We start from the raw sequence: 21,304 nt of genomic DNA, 5'->3' as shown, positions 1-21,304 counted from the left end.
ATTTGATATGAAAAATAAGAAAGTGCCCTCACTTTACATTTTACTTGGAATTCCTGGTGGATGAACAAGGGGTAAATTTAATCAATTAAAGGACATTTGCTGCCTTTGCACCTAAGTTCATTTCTATTTACTTCAAAGACTCTTAAAAAGATAAAAGTAATAAAAAAGAATTCCAACAGTTGCCAATCTCCACAAAACTGGATTTGGATACTTTGTTAGAAAGCAGGGGATTCACAGCAATGATGTATCTCTTTCCATACTCAGAGCCCTCCTCACAGTATGAGGAGGTATGTAGCCACCACATTCCCAGACCCACCATCCTTGCCCCTTTGAGAACAATGCTCCACCTTCACAATCTTGCCTTGTCTTTTTATCCCTGTAAGTCCCACACTGCAATCCCAATGGTTGCTCACATTCCAGAAGATAATGAAATTTTCAGCGAGTATGTTTTTTGGCTGTCTATTGACATTTGACTAAGGATTTGCAAGTCTAACCTCCATGTGCCAATTGGGATTCTTCTATTAGTGTTCCAACCTTGTTGACTTGAAAAAGCTGCTTCTCAGCAGAGGGATGACTCTGGTAGCAGCTGTCAGTTAGATGCCCATCAGAGCCACCACCTATATACAACTCTTCATTTGCTAGAGGAATGAGAGGATCAGCTTACAAATGTAAGAATACTCACCAGCATCTAGAGCAGAATCTGCACAGAACTGTCTGGGCCCTTCCAATATGGTCCATTACTTTCTTTTCTGTCAATGTCTCCAATGTTTTTGGCTTTGGGACAAGACCAAAACTGGCACTGGGCAAACTTAAATGGAGCAGGAAAAGCTGTTCTCGTGGTATTTATGACCTGATGGGAAACATAGAGTACCAGACATTTCATGGGAAATCATCTTACTGAAAGATTTCCAGTACAGATGTGCTGGATGTAAAGAGCATTTGGGGTTTGAAGAAGTGTGTTTCCTCTTAGATACTTCAATAGACCTGTGTGGCAAGTCTTTTGATTTGAGCTTATTACTTGCCTAGATCAGACCTTTCCAGGTTCCAAACCTCCAACCCATACTGGATGACTCAGAGGACTGGACCTGGGTTATCTGAGTTGTCCTGCAATGCAACAGAAAAACCTGGCACAGCAGTCTTCCAGAATGATATTTTCTTGGTTAAGTCTGTGAGAAATAATCAAGTAGGAAGGAATATCAGGGTGATTACATACAGCTGAACTTGGAGGGAACGCTGTTAGAAACAGGATTTCAAAGACTTGAAAGAAATTTCATAGGGCATTATTTAGTGAGTAGAATCTGTAAAAATCGCAACCTATAGCCCCCTTATTTATGCCACACATTTTCACCCATCCCGAGCAAATGTTCAGACACTGCTGTCATGGCCCCTTCTCTCCTTTGAAGTCTAGTCTTATTTCCACTCCATATTAGCCCTTTTTTAGACATTATTTTTAACTGTTCTCCTCACTCTGGGTAACTTGATGGGTATATCTCCCCAAGGGACATAAAACATCTTCACATTCATAGAAAAGGGCCTGAACAACTATTATTTATAGTGAGATAAAATCAATTTTCTAAGTTTTCTGTTGGTATTTTTGGTGTACGAGAGACTGCTGATAAGGCCAACTTCAAAAATAAATAGTTAATGAAACTAAACCAAATGTACTAAAACATTGGACCAAATTCACTTTGACATTTATTGAATATTTCAATAACTGCACATGTGACCTCAGTAGAGCTTCTAGCATGCAAATAAAGTGTTTTTTTTTTATTCTGGACAATTTTCATATTGAGATCTTCTAATAAATCTTGTTTACTCCTGCTTAAGTGTTGCTTTTCGCAAGTCATTAAGTATATTCTCTTGTCATCGTAACCTTAAAAGTATACATGCATCTCTATCTACAGGACAGATGATCTTCTCTCTCTCCTTTTTGCTATTTATAAATTCTCTTAGTAATGCTATATCTCTAATTGTAAAAGTACACTTACATCCAAGTCCAAAAAATTAGACCCAAGCCTAGTTTGAAGGCGTTATATTGCCTAATATAAGATCTTTCCAAAGTACATTTATAATTAAAAACTGCTTCACCTGTGTTCTTCTCAGTAGGCCATGTACCAGTTCTTTTCCAAGACATGTGATTGAGTCATACATTCATGCCAGGCACTCCCATGCATGCATGCAACTACATTCCTTTCCGCAGAGAAGATACATGTGCCTACAAGTCACTGAAACAGACATGCCCATCACTCAGTATTCAAACTTTGGCTTTTCCTCGTTGCTAAAAGGCAGACATTCGTAGACCATTTCGGAAAGGTAGAAGTTGACTTGCTCATTGAAACATACAATATATCTGTGATTTACATCAGAGAACTGCAAAGTAAATCCACAATGAGGCATCATCTTACACCAGTCAGAATGGCTATTATTAAAAGGTCAGAAAAATGACAGATGTTGGCATGGATGTGAAGAAAAGGGAACACTTACACATTGTTGGTGGGAATGTAAATTAGTTCAACTTCTGTGGAAAACAACACGGAAATTTCTCAAAGAACTAAAAATAGAACTATCATTCAACCCAGCAATCTCACTACCATGTATCTACCCAAAGGAAAAGAAATCATTATATCACAAAGATACATGTACTTGTATGCTTATTGCAGCACTATTCACAATAGCAAAGTCATGGACCCAACCTATGTGTCCATCAATGTTTTACTGGATAAAGAAAATGTGGCACAGATACAACGTGGAATACTATGCAGCCACAAACAGAATGAAATTATGTTCTTTGCAGCAACATAGATGGAGCTGGAGGTCATTATCCTAAGTGAACGAATTCAGAAATAAACAGAAAACTGAGTGCCACTGTTCTTATTTGTAAGTGGGGCTAAATAATAGGTGCACATGGACATAATAAACACTGGGGATACCAAAAGTGGGAAAAGTGAGGGGGGAGTGAGGGTTGAAAAATTACTTATCAGATACGATGTTTGCATTTGGGTAATGGGTACACTAGAAGCCTAGTCCCCATCAGTATGCAATATACCCATGTAACAAACAAGCACATGTACCCTCTGAATATAATATAAAATATATGTTTAAAATTTTAAAAACAAAATATATATATATTCACACAGATGGATATATGTGTATAAATTACAGATATATATTTATATATGGTATATATTTATATGTTTATGTATATATACACATATATAATGTATATTACATGTATATTTATATGTATGTCTGTGAGTATGTGTGTGCATCTTCCCTTACTAGAAAATCCTTTGTAATCGGTTGTGTTTGTAATTACTAACCATCAAGAGTCATGGACATTTTCTTTGTATAATACCTTTTCCTAAGTCAGTTTCCCTGGAAACAGAGCTACTGATTAGGATTATTGTGCAAGAATTTACAGAGAAAATGACATCAGAAGAAGGAGTAGAAGAAATGCAAAGTAAGGCAAATGATCTCTCTCTTTTATTTTGGCTATTAACAAGATATTGTGTCATGGAATGCCTGTAGCTCTAATTGCAAAAGTCCAGGTTGAGAGGCGAAGCTAAGCAAAGATATAATTGCAGCTGGTGACTCGCTTCAGCCTGATCCCATGAGGAGCTCCAGAGCAAGAATTGTGCCATAGAATTGGTACCATCTTGAGGCAAGGAAGCCATATTTTTGTATCCAATATTAGCTTTCCAAGGAAGGGAGTCATCTCGCAGGGAAGAGGGCTCCCATTTGGCTGGGAGCCAATCTCCAGAGGAGACAAGTGACCAGCATTCACAGCAGCTGGGAGTTAAGTGTACCTTTCTTTGATGTGGATCTGAGGAGGACACCAGCAACACCACTGTAGACTGAGCAGCACTGCATGCTGCTCAGATCCACTTGATTCTCACATTACCTCCCGTTCTTCCAGGTACAACTTCTCCAAGATTTATACCACTGAAACATTCTGGGAGAATTCCAAAATGAAGGTTGATAGATTAGACTACAGTCCCAAGGGCTACAATTGATTCCAAGGTTGTACCTGATACTCATTGTCTCCTCCTCCGCCACTCAGGGCATATTTCCTTTCCTTCAGCCAGCATTTGTGTTGGTCTAGGTGGTTTGCTTTGTAGGCCCTCATCCCTGTGGAGTCTGAATCCCTAGTGACTATGTCCTTATCAGACTGGGCTTACTATGGTTGCATTTACACCTAAAAGTGGACATGAGAAAACCAAAAGATGCCACAATCAACTTAATGACAAAAATATTCTCCATACCTCTATTATATAGCAGCAGCCAAACCTGTTGATGACTGGGGTAAATTACCCTCTAATAGGTAACTATTTTCTTAGCATGCTGGTCTACTACCATGAGAAGCCCCAAAATGACCACACAACAAGTGTTTATTCAGATTCTTAATGTGCCTTCTAGGGGAAGAGTCCCTCCCACCCCAGGAACCAGGACTTCCACAACAATAAAGCTTATGGTTGCAGGAATGAGAAGCACAAAGTCTCCAAGCGGTCAATGGGAATGATGTCGAGTAGAGCCACTTCTACTTACACCCTTTGGGTCTCCAAATTTTATATACTACCTATTAGGGACAGAACAGCCAAGGACCTTTGGCTTAATGTGCATACCACATATTGCAGGATAGCACCCCATCCTTGCAGAGTGTCATCTCCAAGTTGGTATCTCAGCTGAGAAGAGGTGATCCCATTGGTTTTGGGATGATGTAGTGTGTGTTAGAAATGTGGATCCCATGGTCATGTGGTCACCATCACCCTTCTGCCACTAAAGCTGTCTCCTTTTTTCAAGGAAGCATCATGTGAGCTCCCATGTTAGTATATGAGATACTTCATGAATCCTTGAATTGTGATGCTGGCCAAGGCATAAAAGGTGACCCCTCACTGGAATACAAGATAATCTTGTCAGAATGAATCACTGTTCCTTTAGGGCAGAAGGGGATCCAAAGTAAAAACTTGCCCCCAGGTAGCTGCTTGGTCTCCTTGAGAAATGATGTCTTAGTAGGGACTCACCTTTGGTCTTGGTGTCACTAGACTGGATATTAGTAACAGCAGTAATTTGATCAGCCTTCATGACAAAGAGAGAACCCACAGCCTCACTCTCTGCCACTAGGTCCACTCCATTCAAAAGCCCATTGCACAATCCCTGACACGGCTGAGAACAGAGGCAAACTGACATCTATCTTGCCCAATTTTTTTTTTTTTAGCACCCCTTCTGGACAAAGTTACTTACACTTTGTTACACCAAGTTACTCATACTTTGTGCTCTATATTTCTATAGGTCCAACCCCATGCCTCTTCCTCAGACCTCCTTATCATTGACCTTCCAGTCTGGTTCCTTCCAAGTTCCTGACCAACCAACTAAACCATTTACCACTGTCCATGAGTTTATGTATATTCAACTAGCTAAGCCATTCACCATTGCCTACGGGTTTAGGGATATCTTAATCTTAGTCCACTTCCCATTCCAACAAAGGAACTAAAAGAGATCACTCACTGAAGAGCTGCCCATTTGAAGAGTTCTCTCTCACCACTGTCACTTTGCATGTGACTGTAGTAGAGCAGCAGTGCATTATTAGCTTATACCCACATACCAACATGACTGATTCATGAACAAAGCTCAGGCTCTTGCCTCTTCCATTAGCCACTGAAAAGAAAGCCCCAGAGAACATAGCTATGAGCTGAGAGAGAGGCAAAGGTGAAACACTAGCATGTGACATGGAAATAAGTCTCATGCAGCCTACTTTCACTCTCTGAACTATCTCAAGCCCCATCCTGGATCTACTACTAGCATTTTATCTGGGCCCAAACTTATTACTTGGAGTGCTGATAGTATCCAACTCATAATGAAAAGACATGGCTGAATGGGTGCTTGTTAACACATGAATAGATGCTCAGCTTCTACCAGGGTCTAATAGCATGCCAGGGTGTTTTTCAAATGATGTGTAATACTCTGTGGCAGACGGCATAAACTTGCTCCAGAATCCTGTGCCACGGTTCTCTTACTGTGACTTTCCAGGGGCTCCACGCAGTGTTTTATCTTTCTATATTTTTAATTTTATTTTCAGTCAGCTTTCTCAGGTTGAACAGGCATTACTTTTCTACTAGATATACCTCTACAACCATAGGATTTGCCCAAGAGGCAGCACTGGTTGCTCCATAGCCTAGACTTGCTGCAGAGTCCTTTCTTGCTCTGAGATCCACTCAGAACTAGCAGCTTTTCACCTTGTAATAAATGGGTCACAGAAGTATTCCCAAGTACAGAATATGTTTCCTCCATAACCCAGAGAGGCCTACCAAGGAATGTACTTCTTTCTTAGTGTTAGGAAGTATAAGGCACAACAATCTGTTCTTCACGTTGGATGAAGATATTCCAGCATGCCTTATAAGACTGGAACACACAAAAAGGTCACTAATGTGACAGGCCCTTGAACTTTTTTAGAACTTATCTCTTTCCCTCAGGAGCATTACATTTACCACTTCTTGCACATCAGGTCTAATGAACAAGATATCAATAACATGGATCAGTAGTGCAATGTTCTACAGAAAGTCCAGATGATTCAGCGATCTTCAGTTTATAATGTGACAGATAGGAGAATAAACATAGGCCTTGGGTAAGACTGTACATATGTACAGTTATCTATCTCATGTGAGTGTGAATTGTTGTGATCATAATTTCTGATGAGTATTGAAAAGAATGCATTTGTCAGCTTCATCACTTCATACTACATAAGGAGGCAGTGTTGCTGTGCTCTCATGAAGATACCAGTTTGACACAACAACTGCAATTAGTTTTCTTTAGCCCAATATCATCCTGCCATAGCCATCAGGTTTTTTTTGTTTTTTTTTCAGGAACAAGACTAGTGAATTAATTGGGGATATGACAAAGATGACAACCCCCTGCATCTCATACATTTTTAGTCTTCCAACCTCTTCAAAAGTGATGTTGTTTTCACTTACGTTTTTGGTCAAGGTGGAAGCCATTTCAGGTGCTTCTACCTGGCTTCTCTGACTACAATAACTTTTATTTAAAGGTTGAGGAGCTAATGCGAAACTTCTGCTTACTACCAAGTATGTTCATTTGGTTTATGTGTTCAAAAACAGAGGAAATGACCAGGAGGTAAGCCTTTAACCTCAATAAACACACTGAAATAGACATGGTCCAAGACTTTATCTTTTTATCTGGCCCCCATATGCCTCTAGTCAAATAGGGGATGATTGAGGGACTTTTGTTCTCTTGGTATGAGGATCAGCTCAGACCCCGATCCATCAGTCTTTAAACTGTTAAGGCATGTCCCTCTCCAAAGGGCCTAGTTTCCCCCAGAGGGAAGGACTGAGTATATCCCTACTGTATGACTTGTGGGACTGCTGAGTGTTTTTTGTAGATATCTGGCCACTCTTTCAGTTGACAGATTCTATGTCTAAGCATTGCCTCAGTATGCAGACTTGACAATAAAGTGTGGCTTTCCATTGTGGTAGCTGCCCTCTGCTTTCTACTCATACATTTATTATCTAATTCGATTGTGCACACATATTAAGTAACATCATTGTTGGCTGCCCATCTATCTTGCCCCTAGGAACATTTCTTGGCTTCCATTCCAAGCTTCTGCTCATTATGATACTTAAAATTGCCTTGCTTCTCTTAGTTAAGTGCAGCTACCTGGCTATTTCTGGATCCTAACCCCCATGTCTGTAACAGCATCTCCTATTGAGGCCCAGTGTACAGAGGACAGCCACCTCTAAACTTCTCAAAGATACTAGTTCTTCTTCACCAGCACATTTCTTATTGCTTTGATAGATTTTTCCCCAAGACCTTTCAAGGAATAGACTCAAATGGTGGCTTTTCCAGCCTTATTTAGTAGCCCAAATTAGCATGGTCCCTTCTCCAAATTTTTAATACCTTTCTTCACAGTCTGCCACAGAAGTTTTGGCAGCTTTACTTCATTTAATGAAGAACAGCGTTTGGAAAACCGTAGCCTTTAAGCCAAATCCAGCTGGTTTCGTTTTTCGGTAAGGAAAGTTTTATTGAAACAATTTACTGGCCACACCCATTTGTCTACATATTGGCCATATGACCTTCAAAGCCTAAAATATTTGTTACCTGACCCGTTACAGAGAAAGTTTGCTGACATTTGATGGAGGGCATTACTTTTCCCAATCTTTCCCATCATTGCTTTCCCACCATCCTGGTAAAGCATTAAAACTGCCCGTTGGCACTTTACCAAAGTGTTAAATCCTGGGTCACAGAATGGTGCCCCCATTTCAGTACTGTATTCCTTCTGCAGTTTTACTCCCTCATTCAGCTGGCATCTTCAGGAGTCCCAGGCACTATGTCCTTTGTCCTGTCAGTACGTGTTAACTAGGTCCAGCCACTGTTTTGGTATTTAATAACCTTCTCCTTTAGCAGTCTAGCACTTTCCAGTTTAATTTTACTGAAATTTGACCCATGTTATGGGCCTGGTGAGCAAAAGGAGAAGTAGGAACAGTTCTTGAGGAAGGCAAGCATTTTCCTAAAAAGTTCCTGTCTGCTCTGAGAACTCTACATGGTCTTCATGTAGAGTTCTACGGGGAAGAGGGAATTTTATCTTCCAATAAAAGTGATCAATTCTAAAGACCTGGAGAGGTCAGGGAAATCTGGGGTTTCAAGATGCTCAAGTGAATCTACCCAGATAGTCCCACCTTGGGCTTTCACTCCCATATCAGAGCTCCAACTTTGGCTTATGAAACTTCCCTAGGTTGGGAATTCAAGTTTCTCCAAAATTTTCTGCCTCTTCCAATTAAGTTCTGTTTCAAGCCATCAGTTTTGCTGCCCTCCATTTACAGAAATTAGGATTTCTTTAATTGCTCCTAAGAAAGCCCTCTGACTCATATTTACATCAAACTATGAATTAATAGATCTGAGATTATCATGATCTCTAAATCTACAACATTTAGGAAAAGCAAAACAATTCCATGGCCCATACATCTTTTCCATACACTCTTTTCCATACATCTTTGAAATGCCAGAGACATTTGATTAGTCGGTGTCCCCCTGCCAGCTCACCATGGGTGAACATCTTAGCCAGGAACTATCATGGCTCCACCAACCCAGGATGCACTACCATACGGCCAGTGAATAATTCAACTCCAGAATCCCATCTATAGGGTTTCTTTCTTAGGACCGCTCCCAGTACCAGTGTCCTAGAAGCAGAGCCTGAGACAGAAATTCTTCTATGAATGATTTATTGAGATATTACTTTCAGGAGAAAGGGAGTAAAAAAAGCAGTAAAGGCCTTAGTAAAACCAAACAAAGATAGTCTCCTCTGGAGACCAGCTTCATTTGATTTATAAGGAATTCTGCAGTATAGATGAATCTAGATGAATCACAGGTTTGTTACTTCCTCAATGGAGGGAGTTTGTCCTGACCCTCCTCCTATTCTCAGGGGGTATAATGTGTCCAAGGTAAAGCAGCTCCCATTAGGTTGAGAGTAACTCTAGAGAAGGAGGCTGCTGTGAGTCATTAGGGGCTAGCAGTCATCATAGCTGAGGAATGGGTATGCAACCACGTAAATGGGATCTGGATGGGAACCAGGAGAGTCTACTATATACCTGAAACTAAAGAAATAATGCTGGTTGCTTTGAAGAGCAGTCTCCTTGGGGCCCCGATGCACACCTTTCAGATTCTGTGTCCTCATGAACACTGGCTATCCTTACTTGCCATTTGGACCAAGGTCCACCCTTAGCTATGGGAGGAATGAAGGTTTGGTTTGGACTTTAGGAATGGTAACCAGTCTCTTGATAATTCTAATATGGGTTCATTTGTTTTTCATAAATGAAAGACCCCTGAAGGTGTAAACTTTCTTGACCGGACCAAAGTCATCAATGCCTTATTGTGAATTGTTTTACTAGATCTTTAGATTGGATCAGTGTTAGAGCAGGTGTTTGGGAGAAATGGAAAAGAAGGAGAGAAATTTGAGGCACAGACAGTAACCTTAGCATGTCAGGTCCTTGAGGAAGACCTATAAAAGCAAAGGACAGCATAAGGAAACTACATCTTTGATAAAGACTGATAATTAAATGCATCTTTGTGGGAAGGTAGAAAGGAGTAAAAACAAAACACTATAATTCATTTGGGCTTGATTTTGGTAGGCTGGACTCAAGAGGAACCTCAGTTTATTCTGAAGGGTAAGAACTATTTCTGATCTTTAATAAATTATTCTTAGTTTTCCCGTAATAGTATTACCCAGAGAAAAGGCAGGTTATTCTAGCTTATAGGACCACTAAGAAAATGAGAGATGTCTTTTGGTAGAATTTGTTTTAAATACAGGGAACTGACACATTCACTTTATTGCAATAAATGGAACAAAAATAGTGACGCTGATAAAACTGAGCCCAGACAAGAGTAAAGTGTTGTAGGTACACCAGGGAAAGTTTCAAGAAAATGGCAAGTTGAGAAAAATCACTGGGAACCAAAGGTACTGTCTTGAAGTTACAAAAATATGTTGGATTCAAGATTATATAAACTCAGAGAAGCTGTAGCAGTTCTGGGGGGTTCCATCAGGTCCCAAGGTAAGTAATCATGAGGGCTCTTGCTGATTTGAGAAATTCTTTGGTCGTATGGTTGATCACAAAGGAGACTTAGAAGGAAGACATGAGACAAAGTAAAATTTCCAAACAGTCTCACTGCTGAAGCCAGTGCTAAGTTTTTAGCTTTCTTACTGTGTGTTGAGTATTCCTTCTACCTACCCCCACTCCATTTTCCCACATCCTTGAACATGTGACTATCCTTTATTCACCGCTGGACTAATTGTGTATGGAACCTAGTCTTACTTGTTACCTTGATAGGAATACAAAGAAGGTCAAAGTCATTCACCCAAATGTTGTCCCTGACTGTGTATCATGATATCTATAAATAATTGAGCAAATTAACATCAGAGAAATAAGTTAAAGAGAAGTTCTTTCTCAACAAAAGAATGTTTTAAGTTAATGGGCTGACCATCTTGTTTAAGAGTGAAGTAAGGATGTAAATGTCAATCAGTCCCTGACTTCACTTCAATATTTAAGGCTTATCTATTTAAATCCCCTCAGCAAATTTATTTTTAAGTAGAACCAGTAAAATCTACTTAAAAATTTATTTTTAAGTAGAACCAGTAACTAAAATGACCTGCCTACTTACCATTTCAACTTCTCCTACATCTAGTGCTTTCTTTTTTTTTTAATCAAAGAATCATGCTATACAAAGATGAGGAAGATTTAGAGATGCCTTCTGGAGTCCTACAACTGTTGTTTGTTTCTCTAAGTGCGGAGAGAGCAAAGTGAACATTTGAGCTGGGTCTCCATGCATGTGGACGATGCCAGGAGTCAGGAAAGATGCTAAGGATGGTATTCCAGACTGAAAAAAAAATGCCATGGTCATCAAGATAGAGAAGGAGAAGCATAGAGCATATATAATGTTCAAAAACATCTCTGGGGCCAGGTGTAGTAGCTCACGCCTGTAATCCCAGCACTTTGGGAGGCTGAGGTGGGTGGATCACCTGAGGTCAGGAGTTCGAGACCAGCCTGGCCAACATGGTGAAACACCGTCTCTACTAAAAAAAATAAAAATAAAAAAATAGCCAGGCATGGTGGCAGGCACCTGTAATCCCAGCTACTTGGGAGGCTGAGGCAGGAGAATCGCTTGAACCCGGGAGGCGGAGGTTGCAGTGAGCCGAGATCACGCCGTTGCACTCCAGCCTGGGCAACAAGAGTAAAACTCTGTCTCAAAAAACAAATAACAAAACCAAAAAAAAACCTCTGTAACCCAGATGTTATCTAGGTCTTCTCACCCCTTTAGATAAAATAAATTCAACACCTCAGCCCACATCGTGTAGAAGTCTAGTGCCCTACTTTCAATTTCCAAGAGTAATAGTATTATGGATGTTTGAATCTGAGCTCCTCTTTCTTTTAAACTAGCTGAGTTTAGGGATTTTTCTGTTCATCCTGTGCAGGTTACTCCCTAGTCCACATTATGTCATCCAGCTGTGTCCTTTAGTTCCTTCCTGTCAATTCTACCAAAAACAACAGCAACAAACACACACATTAAACCTCTGCATATGTTGATTTGCATATGTGGATGCAGAAGATCTTTGCTATGCAGCATGTGACCCACAGACCAGCAGAATCAGCATTGGCTGTGAGTTTGTTAAAAATGCAAATTCTCAGGTTTTACATCAAGCCTACAGAATTGGAATTCAGTTTATATGCACATTAAAGTTCGAGGAGTACTCAGGCTAAGTGGCATGAAGTGAGATTATGTATCTTAAACACTGAACTTCCCTCTTATAAGTCTTCGGCTGTATCTCCTCAGTTTTTTCTTATCAATAAAGTCACACTAAATATTGCTTTGACTTCTTTGGCATCCCTATTACATTATGCCTTCCCTTATTAAGGATTGTTATCAAAAACTCAAGGCCTTATATTTCTATTTTTTATAGGGGAATTTAGCACTCAGTCTTTTTCTGTCACTCAGTTTCTGGTCCATATTTGCATATCTAATCCTGTGCATCAGATTCATAGATCCATTTCTTTGACAAAATACACTTTGCTTAAAAGAAAATACTGGTTTTAAGCATTAATTTTTTTCTCTCCAAAATAACTATAGCATACATATATGCAGCTATACTGTGGATAAAATAAGTCTCCCAAGCATTATAACTACATTTCAAAAATTCTGTTACATCATTGTTACCCTCTAATGTAATCATTAGCCCAGTCTTCAGGCTTCAGTGACACCAAATCATTCTATCAAACTAGGTATCCTACATGCATTACAAAAATTAATTTGGGAGCCTATTAAAATCAAAGCATTCCTAGTTCAGTTGTGTCGTTAATGTTTAACAACTGACTCTTTGGAAAATAATGTATGTAGATCTAGGAACTTCTCCCAGGCATTACAACTCCATTTCAAAAATTCTGTTATATCATTGTTACCCTCTAATGTAATCATTAGCCCAGTCTTCAGGCTTCAGTGACACCAAATCATTCTATCAAACTAGGTATCCTACATGCATAAAATTACGAAAATTAATTTGGGAGCCTATTAAAATCAAAGCATTCCTAGTTCAGTTGTGTCATAAATGTTTAACAACTGAATCTTTGGAAAATAATGTATGTAGATCTAGGAACTTCAGTGTTTGTCAATGATGTAATTCCTTTGCTAAATGAGATAATAGCTTTTAAATACTCTAACATTTTGTCAATTATTTGTACTATTCACAATGCAACAGATATAACACATTTTAAGGTTTAATCTGCACTATCAACATTTTCTCCATCACTTTCTTATGTCTACATAATCAAGAAGCAATAAATCCAGCCATGATTTTTAGTGTTTGCTAATTTGTATGGTGTAAATACACCAACTATGGCCAATTTCAATCTGGTAACATGACATCACTGAATGTGGAGTTGGGAAAAGATGTGCAGTGGCGTATCATTACACAGTATTTTCACTGTGCAGATACAGTAAATGAAAATAATCTCAAGGTATAGATAATAAAATGTAGGACATCATGAAGAAATAATAACTTATTTTTTAGCTTCGTTTTTGATGTAAATTTATTTATGAGTCTACATAATTCAAATTATTATTATTATTTTTTTTTTATTTTTATTTTTTTGAGACGGAGTCTTGCTCTGTAGCCCAGGCTGGAGTGCAGTGGCCAGATCTCAGCTCACTGCAAGCTCCGCCTCCCGGGTTCACGCCATTCTCCTGCCTCAGCCTCCCGAGTGGCTGGGACTACAGGCGCCGCCACCTCGCCCGGCTAGTTTTTCGTATTTTTTTTTAGTAGAGACGGGGTTTCAGCGTGTTAGCCAGGATGGTCTCGATCTCCTGATCTCGGGATCCACCCGTCTCGGCCTCCCAAAGTGCTGGGATTACAGGCTTGAGCCACCGTGCCCGGCCCATAATTCAATTTTTAACAATGGCTCTATGACATCAACCAGTTTGCAGAATTCCTGACATTTTAGCAATGGACTCTGCTCTTGTGAGCCAGTACAACAGAGCATTGCTCCACCCATGCTCAATTCCTAATCAAGTCAGTTATTCTCTTACCAAGGCTTAAACTAATTAGTTTTTCCTGGTGTCTGAACGTCCTTGTTCAAGTTTAAGAATGTAAAATCATTTTCTACATTGCCAAGTTTCCATATTAAGTAATTTGTTGATAAACTCTGTAGCCACTATAAGTCTACTGGAGGTAATGAAGTGAATAAACCCTCAGTTCCAAAGAAACCTTGTAAAGAAAACCACATAAACATACATCCATTTCAGTCTGTGAAAAGAGAACTTGCAGGGTGTATGGTTGGGTTTTCCAGAGACTGGTTTGCGATTGTCTTCCCTGCAGTGCTTATCCTTATTGTGACTGGCTCCTGTACTCTCCACAGATTAAGTGGTCTGGGTTGTCAGTTTTCATTCTACCTTAGCCATTCACTAACCTTGTGAGCATGATGGGACAAGTCCTTTGATTGTTGGTGTTTTCTGAACTGTAAAATAAGATAAATAATGCAGAGTAAAACTCGCATGATTGTAGAAGGATTTCCTATTGATTGCCTAAAATTAAGGCAGTTGGGACCCATATCACTTGCCCTTGGAAACATAAAAATACAACATTATAATGTGGGTTTTGTTTTTTCTCCTTTTAAAAAAGAGCAAAATTATGATAATCTTATATGCAGTGCTCTAAGACAGCAGCGTCTGATAGACCTTTCTATGATGATGAAAATGTTCTCTATCTGCTCCGTCTAACATGGTAGTTCTAGCCACATAGAGCTGATGAGGACTTGAAAAGTGACCAGTGTGAAAGATGAACTAATTTTTAATTTAATTTAATTTCAATTAATTTAGATTTAACAAGCTACTAGTGGAACTGGTAGCTACTGCATTGGATTGTCCATCCATCCTTGGTCACTGGATACTTATATTTTGAAATCCTTGTGTGGTAGGTAGCACAAAGACCTATTTGATTAATATAAATATGTGTAAAGGAAGTGTTTTTTAATAAGTATCTATACATAAATAGATTTTATGAACCAGAGACAACCCCTAAACAACTCTAAAACTAATGAGTAACCAAATTATGATATGTAGGACATAATTTACCTTCTTTGGCATGTGAAATATTGTATGAAAACCTTTTTCATACAATGAGAGATCTAAAGAACGGCTTAATGCCCTGAATGTTTAGTGGCTAAATTGGAAGTTTGGAAAGTACAAGCAAGAAAAATAAAAGCAGAGCAACTCTTCAAAGAAGTCACACTAAGTGCCATTGAGAGAAAAAAACCTTTAATTTGAACTGAACAGGTTGGTAAATAAGAAGAATCTCCCTAAGATTTTTTGTTGGCAAAAAAATAGACAAATTCTTAGAACAGAAGCTGTTATTTCCCTTCTATCTCTTGAGAGCTGTCAGTGGTCAGTCTAAAAAGCCTCTGGGACTAAAATAAAGAACTTTGGATGTTGGATGTGCATCCTTGACTTTCAGGTTCATGGAGAGCATTTTAGCTGGCCTCTGATAAATCAGTAGAATTGCAAATTCCCAAAATCCCCATTATATCAGAAGTGACGCAACATTTCTACTTGCAACTTCCCAAGGTCCTCATTGTATCAGAAGTGATATAACATTTGTGCTTCAGCTGTTCTTTCTAATCAAACCTTTTAGAGGTCATTCAAGTGTTTTCTTACTCTGTCCCTCTGAACGTCAATGAGTACTTTCTCTTTCAGATTTAGTTCCTCCTATTCTAGTTGTGGCACTTTACAAATTAGGTGACAACTTTTGTATGCAAAATTGCTTGATTGAGAAAGAAAATTTTGTTCCTAGGAGATGTTTACATGCTACTTCTTATACTGTGGATTTGTTCAGTTGAACACTTGTTTCATACCTTGGCTCTATTTTTTCCCAGAGATGCTGAAATTGTCATTAAAATTGGATTCTGATTCAGCACTGGAACCCTTGCCCATCTAAATCAATCCCCTTCAGAGACCAAAGTGATTGCCGAGTTACATTCCTTAGATATAAGCAGATTATACTACTCAACCCTGACATGTATTTGAAGGCAATGTTTTATCATCTGGAATAATAAGATCTCACCAAAGCTCTTAGAGAGTTCCTGGCTTGCCTTAAATATTTTTCACCCATTTTTAAAACTTTATTAGAAGTAGAATCTATGGTTCAAGAGCCTGACAGGAATGTGAAGAGGGAATTCAAGGGAGTGTGGAAAGGGATCATGAAGAATATAGTTCTAAGATCAATGCACAGAAAATGTGCACTAGATGTGAATCCGTTGGCAGGAAGTATATGGCAATACAAGCCGGATATATTAGTGAATTCCAAAGACAGTGGAAATGTCTCTGTTTTGCATTGAATGTTGCTTGAAATAAATGGGTCACTGGCCAGGGATGTGGACATCCTTTTTGCTATGAACTTTTCCATCATAATGACATATTTTGTAATAGGATTTGACATGTAATACAAACATAGTTCCCAAAGCATGTAATATCCATCTCAGTTACTAATAACACTAAAATTGGTATTATTGTTTCCCCATTTTAAATCTATGTACTGCCTTGCCAATAGCCACCCACTGATTTTTTCATGTAAATGATTTGTGTTGGATAACTAGATAATTCCAGTTTTCATTTTCAGTGCCTGGGGACATTTTCATTGGAATGTAGGTTGCTAAAAAACTGTAGTAGACTAATAACACTAGATGTCTACTTATAAGATTTGGCAAGATATTTTGAATGCACAAAATGATGCAGGTAGAAAATTTTTTAAAATCCATCTAATCCATTTGAGAAAAGCAGCATAGTCAAATAGGTTACACATGAATTTAGGACTTTCATATTCAAACCTTGATTTGGAATGCTTTGGTTAGGTGACAACTTTATTTGTAAACTGCTGAATTCATATTCTAACAATTTTATTCAATAATATAATTCTTGAAGAAGACTACACTGAAATGTACATACTTCTTACATAAAAGTTGTAGTTTTATAGGCAAAGTGGAAAGAAAACTGTTTTTAAATCAGTAAACATATAGCTTTGCTTTCTCTATGCTTCAATTCTACCTTCTACAAAATGAGGACAGGGCTAGTGGAACCATCCTGATGCTGGGAAAATCTGTTCTTAAGAAGGGTTAAAGTTCCAAAAGAAGTGCCCATGCCCTGGCCTTTGCCTTGAATAGTTATAAATATTCACAAGGGAGCTCACCCAGGAAGGGTGATGATATGTAATTCCCTTTACCAAGGTTTGATGGCTCCTGAAGAAGAGGGTCATGGCTCAGAGCATTCTGGTGGTACATCCACTTTCAGCAGGAATTTGGCCAAGTGTACCTACAAGTCCGGAGAAGAGTAGGGGGCATCTACTCATCTTACAGTGGAAATCCATCTAGGTAACCTTTAGGATATGAGGAAGTGAATGTATAACACTCTCCCAGTTCGCCACAGGCATCCAAAACCAACTGAGAGATGGACAGTAGAGGTCAGACAGCAGAAAAGCAAAATGTAAATGTAAACTTTATAACTACTAAAGCTGATGTTGGAGAACATGAATTAAATACACTGCAAAGCTAGTTTTCAAATCTGAACTTCAGAATGAAACTGAAAAACTACAGATTTGACCAGTAAATGAAGATTTGTATCAAACAAGCAAAGGGCAGGAGAACTTGTATGTTCTGCAGTCAGGTGATCTCAAAAAGACAGGGAGATGCTCTCCCAAATTCACCAGTTAGATGAGAAAGTAACTTCTTTCCTGGAAAAAGGTAAATAAAAGGGCAAAAAGAGGCCAAGATTATGTTAATAGAAGCTTCTTGCGTATGAAAGAAAACAGCAGGAATGAGCAGTTTTGAGCTATTTTGAATAAAGATGTTGTATTCACATGGAAGTCTTTGTATGAACACATAGTTTCATTTCTTTTGGGTAAATATCTTGGAGTGTAATTTACTGGGTTGTGTTATAAATATATCTTTGTATAAATCTGTTAAACTGTTTTTCAAAGTAGTTTTACCATTTTACATTCCTACCAAAAATGTAAGAGTTACAGTTCTTCCATATCTTCACCAACACTTAGTACTATGAATCTTTTCACTTTTAGCCCTTCTGGATTTTGATATATAGTGTTGTATCATGTGCTTTTAATTTGCATTTTCCTGATAATGTTGTTGAATATTTTTTCACATGCTTATTGGTCATTTTTATATCTTATTTTTTGAAGTGTATATTGTGAGTTTTCCCCATTTTTAAATGGATTGTCTTCTCATTACTAGGTTGTAAGTGTTCTTCATATATTCTGAATATAAGACTTTTGAAAAACACATGTACTATTAATGTGACGTGTCTTTTAATTTTTAAATCATGTCTTTCACAAAAAGGAAATTTTAATTTGATAATATCCAATTCATACTAATTTTAATCAATCATGGTTTTGATATGCTATTTAAGAAATCTTTGCCTACTCCAAAGTCCTGGAGATTTTTTCCCAGGTTTTCTTCCAGAAGTTTTATACACTTTAATTTTTATGCTTAGGCCCGTGATTCATTTTGAATTAATTTGTGTGTGTGGTATACAAATTTTGTGTATGGTGTGAAGGTTAAGATTCATTTTTTCCTATATGGATATCTAGTTTTTCCAGTGCAATTTTTTGAAAGATTATCCTTCTCCCCACTTAATTACTTTGACATAGTTGTTGAAGATATATTAATATAATATTAATGTATCACTCTGTTCTGTTTCATTGACCTACATGTACATTCCTTTTTTTTTTTTTTTAATACTTTAAGTTCTAGGGTACATGTACACAATGTGAAGGTTTGTTACATATGTATACATGTGCCATGTAGGTGTGCTGCACCCATCAACTCATCAGCACCCATCAATTCATCATTTACATCAGTTATAACTCCCAACGCCATCCCTCCTCCCTCCCCCCTCCCCATGATAGGCCCCTGTGTGATGCTCCCCTTCCCATGTCCAAGTGATCTCATTGTTCAATTCCCACCTACGATTGAGAATATGCGGAGTTTGATTTTCTGTTCTTGTGAAAGTTTGCTGAGAATGATGGTTTCCAGCTGCACCCATGTCCCTACAAAGGACACGAACTCATCCTTTTATATGGCTGCATAGTATTCCATGGTGTATATGTGCCACATTTTCTTAATCCAGTCTGTCACTGATGGACATTTGGGTTGATTCCAAGTCTTTGCTATTGTGAATAGTGCCGCAATAAACATACGTGTGCATGTGTCTTTATAGCAGCATGATTTATAATCCTTTGGGTATATACCCAGTAATGGGATGGCCGGGTCATATGGTACATCTAGTTCTAGATCCTTGAGGAATTGCCATACTGTTTTCCATAATGGTTGAACTAGTTTATAATCCCACCAACAGTGTAAAAGTGTTCCTATTTCTCCACATCCTCTCCAGCACCTGTTGTTTCCTGACTTTTTAATGATTGCCATTGTAACTGGTGTGAGATGGTATCTCATTGTGGTTTTGATTTGCATTTCTCTGATGGCCAGTGATGACGAGCATTTTTTCATGTGTCTGTTGGCAGTATGAATGTCTTCTTTTGAGAAATGTCTGTTCATATCCTTTGCCCACTTTTTGATGGGGTTGTTTGTTTTTCTCTTGTAAGTTTGTTTGCATTCTTTGCAGGTTCTGGATATTAGCCCTTTGTCAGATGAGTAGATTGCAAAAAGTTTATCCTATTCTGTAGGTTGCCTACTCATTCTGATGGTAGCTTCTTTTGCTGTGCAGAAGCTCTTTAGTTTAATTAGATCCCATTTGTCAATTTTGGCTTTTGTTGCCATTGCTTTTGGTGTTTTAGACATGAAGTCCTTACCCATGCCTATGTCCTGAATGGTATTATCTAGGTGTTCTTCTAGGGTTTATATGGTATTAGGTCTAACATTTAAGTCTCTAATCCATCTTGAATTAATTTTTGTATAAGGAGTAAGGAAAGGATCCAGTTTCAGCTTTCTACTTATGGCTAGCCAATTTTCCCAGCACCATTTATTAAATAGGGAATCCTTTCCCCATTTCTGGCTTTGGTCAGGTTTATCAAAGATCAGATGGCTGTAGATGTGTGGTATTATTTCTGAGGACTCTGTTCTGTTCCATTGGTCTAGATCTCTGTTTTGGTACGAGTACCATACTGTTTTGGTTATTGTAGCCTTGTAGTATAGTTTGAATTCAGGTAGCGTGATGCCTCCAGCTTTGTTCTTTTGACTTAGGATTGTCTTGGCAATGCGGGCTCTTTTTTGGTTCCATATGAACTTTAAAGCAGTTTTTCCCAATTCCGTGAAGAAAGTCATTGGTAGCTTGATGTCGATGGCATTGAATCTGTAAATTACCTTGGGCAGTATGGCCATTTTCACAATATTGATTCTTCCTATCCATGAGCATGGTATGTTCTTCCATTTGTTTGTGTCCTCTTTTATTTCACTGAGCAGTGGTTTGTAGTTCTCCTTGAAGAGGTCCTTTACATCCCTTGTCAGTTGGATTCCTAGGTATTTTATTCTCTTTGAAGCAATTGTGAATGGAAGTTCATTCATGATTTGGCTCTCTGTTTGTCTGTCATTGGTGTATAAGAATGCTTGTGGGGGGGGGCGGAGCAAGATGGCCGAATAGGAACAGCTCCAGTCTCCAACTCCCAGCGCGAGGGACACAGAAGACCGGTGATTTCTGCATTTTCAACTGAGGTACCGGGTTCATCTCACTAGGGAGTGCCGGACAATCGGTGCTGGTCAGCTGCTGCAGCCCGACCAGCGAGAGCTGAAGCAGGGCGAGGCATCGCCTCACCTGGGAAGCGCAAGGGGAAAGGGAATCCCTTTTCCTAACCAGGGAAACTGAGCCACACAACACCTGGAAAAGCGGGTAACTCCCACCCCAATACTGCACTTTAAGCAAACAGGCACACCTGGAGATAATATCCCACACCTGGCTGGTGGGTCTCACGCCCACGGAGCCTCCCTCATTGGTAGCACAGCAGCCTGCAATATCGCGGCAAGGCAGCAGGGAGGCTGGGGGAGGGGCGCCTGCCATTGCTGAGGCTTAAGTAGGTAAACAAAGCTGCTGGGAAGCTTGAACTGGGTGGAGCTCACAGCAGCTCAAGGAAACCTGCCTGTCTCTGTAGACTCCACCTCTGGGGACAGGGCACAGCTAAACAACAACAAAAGCAGCAGAAACCTCTGCAGACGCAAACGACTCTGTCTGACAGCTTTGAAGAGAGCAGTGGATCTCCCAACACGGAGGTTGAGATCTGAGAAGGGACAGACTGCCTGCT

At 39.1% G+C, this 21,304-nt stretch overlaps 1 long non-coding RNA gene across 1 annotated transcript in view; it reads right to left on the bottom strand.

The window, feature by feature from the left end:
- Positions 1 to 710: 710 nt before the first annotated feature.
- Positions 711 to 21,304, bottom strand: part of LOC105499362 (uncharacterized) — a 76,494-nt gene continuing 55,900 nt past the window's right edge. Inside the window, exon 3 of the long non-coding RNA XR_011624292.1 lies at positions 711 to 850. This is a non-coding gene — a long non-coding RNA (uncharacterized lncRNA). The remainder of the gene's footprint in view (positions 851 to 21,304) is intronic.

This window comes from Macaca nemestrina, chromosome 6 (genome assembly GCF_043159975.1).
Source record: "Macaca nemestrina isolate mMacNem1 chromosome 6, mMacNem.hap1, whole genome shotgun sequence".
Lineage (NCBI taxonomy): Eukaryota > Metazoa > Chordata > Mammalia > Primates > Cercopithecidae > Macaca > Macaca nemestrina.
The sequence above is the reverse complement of the archived record's forward strand: the minus strand, read 5'-3'. Positions and strand labels throughout refer to the sequence as shown.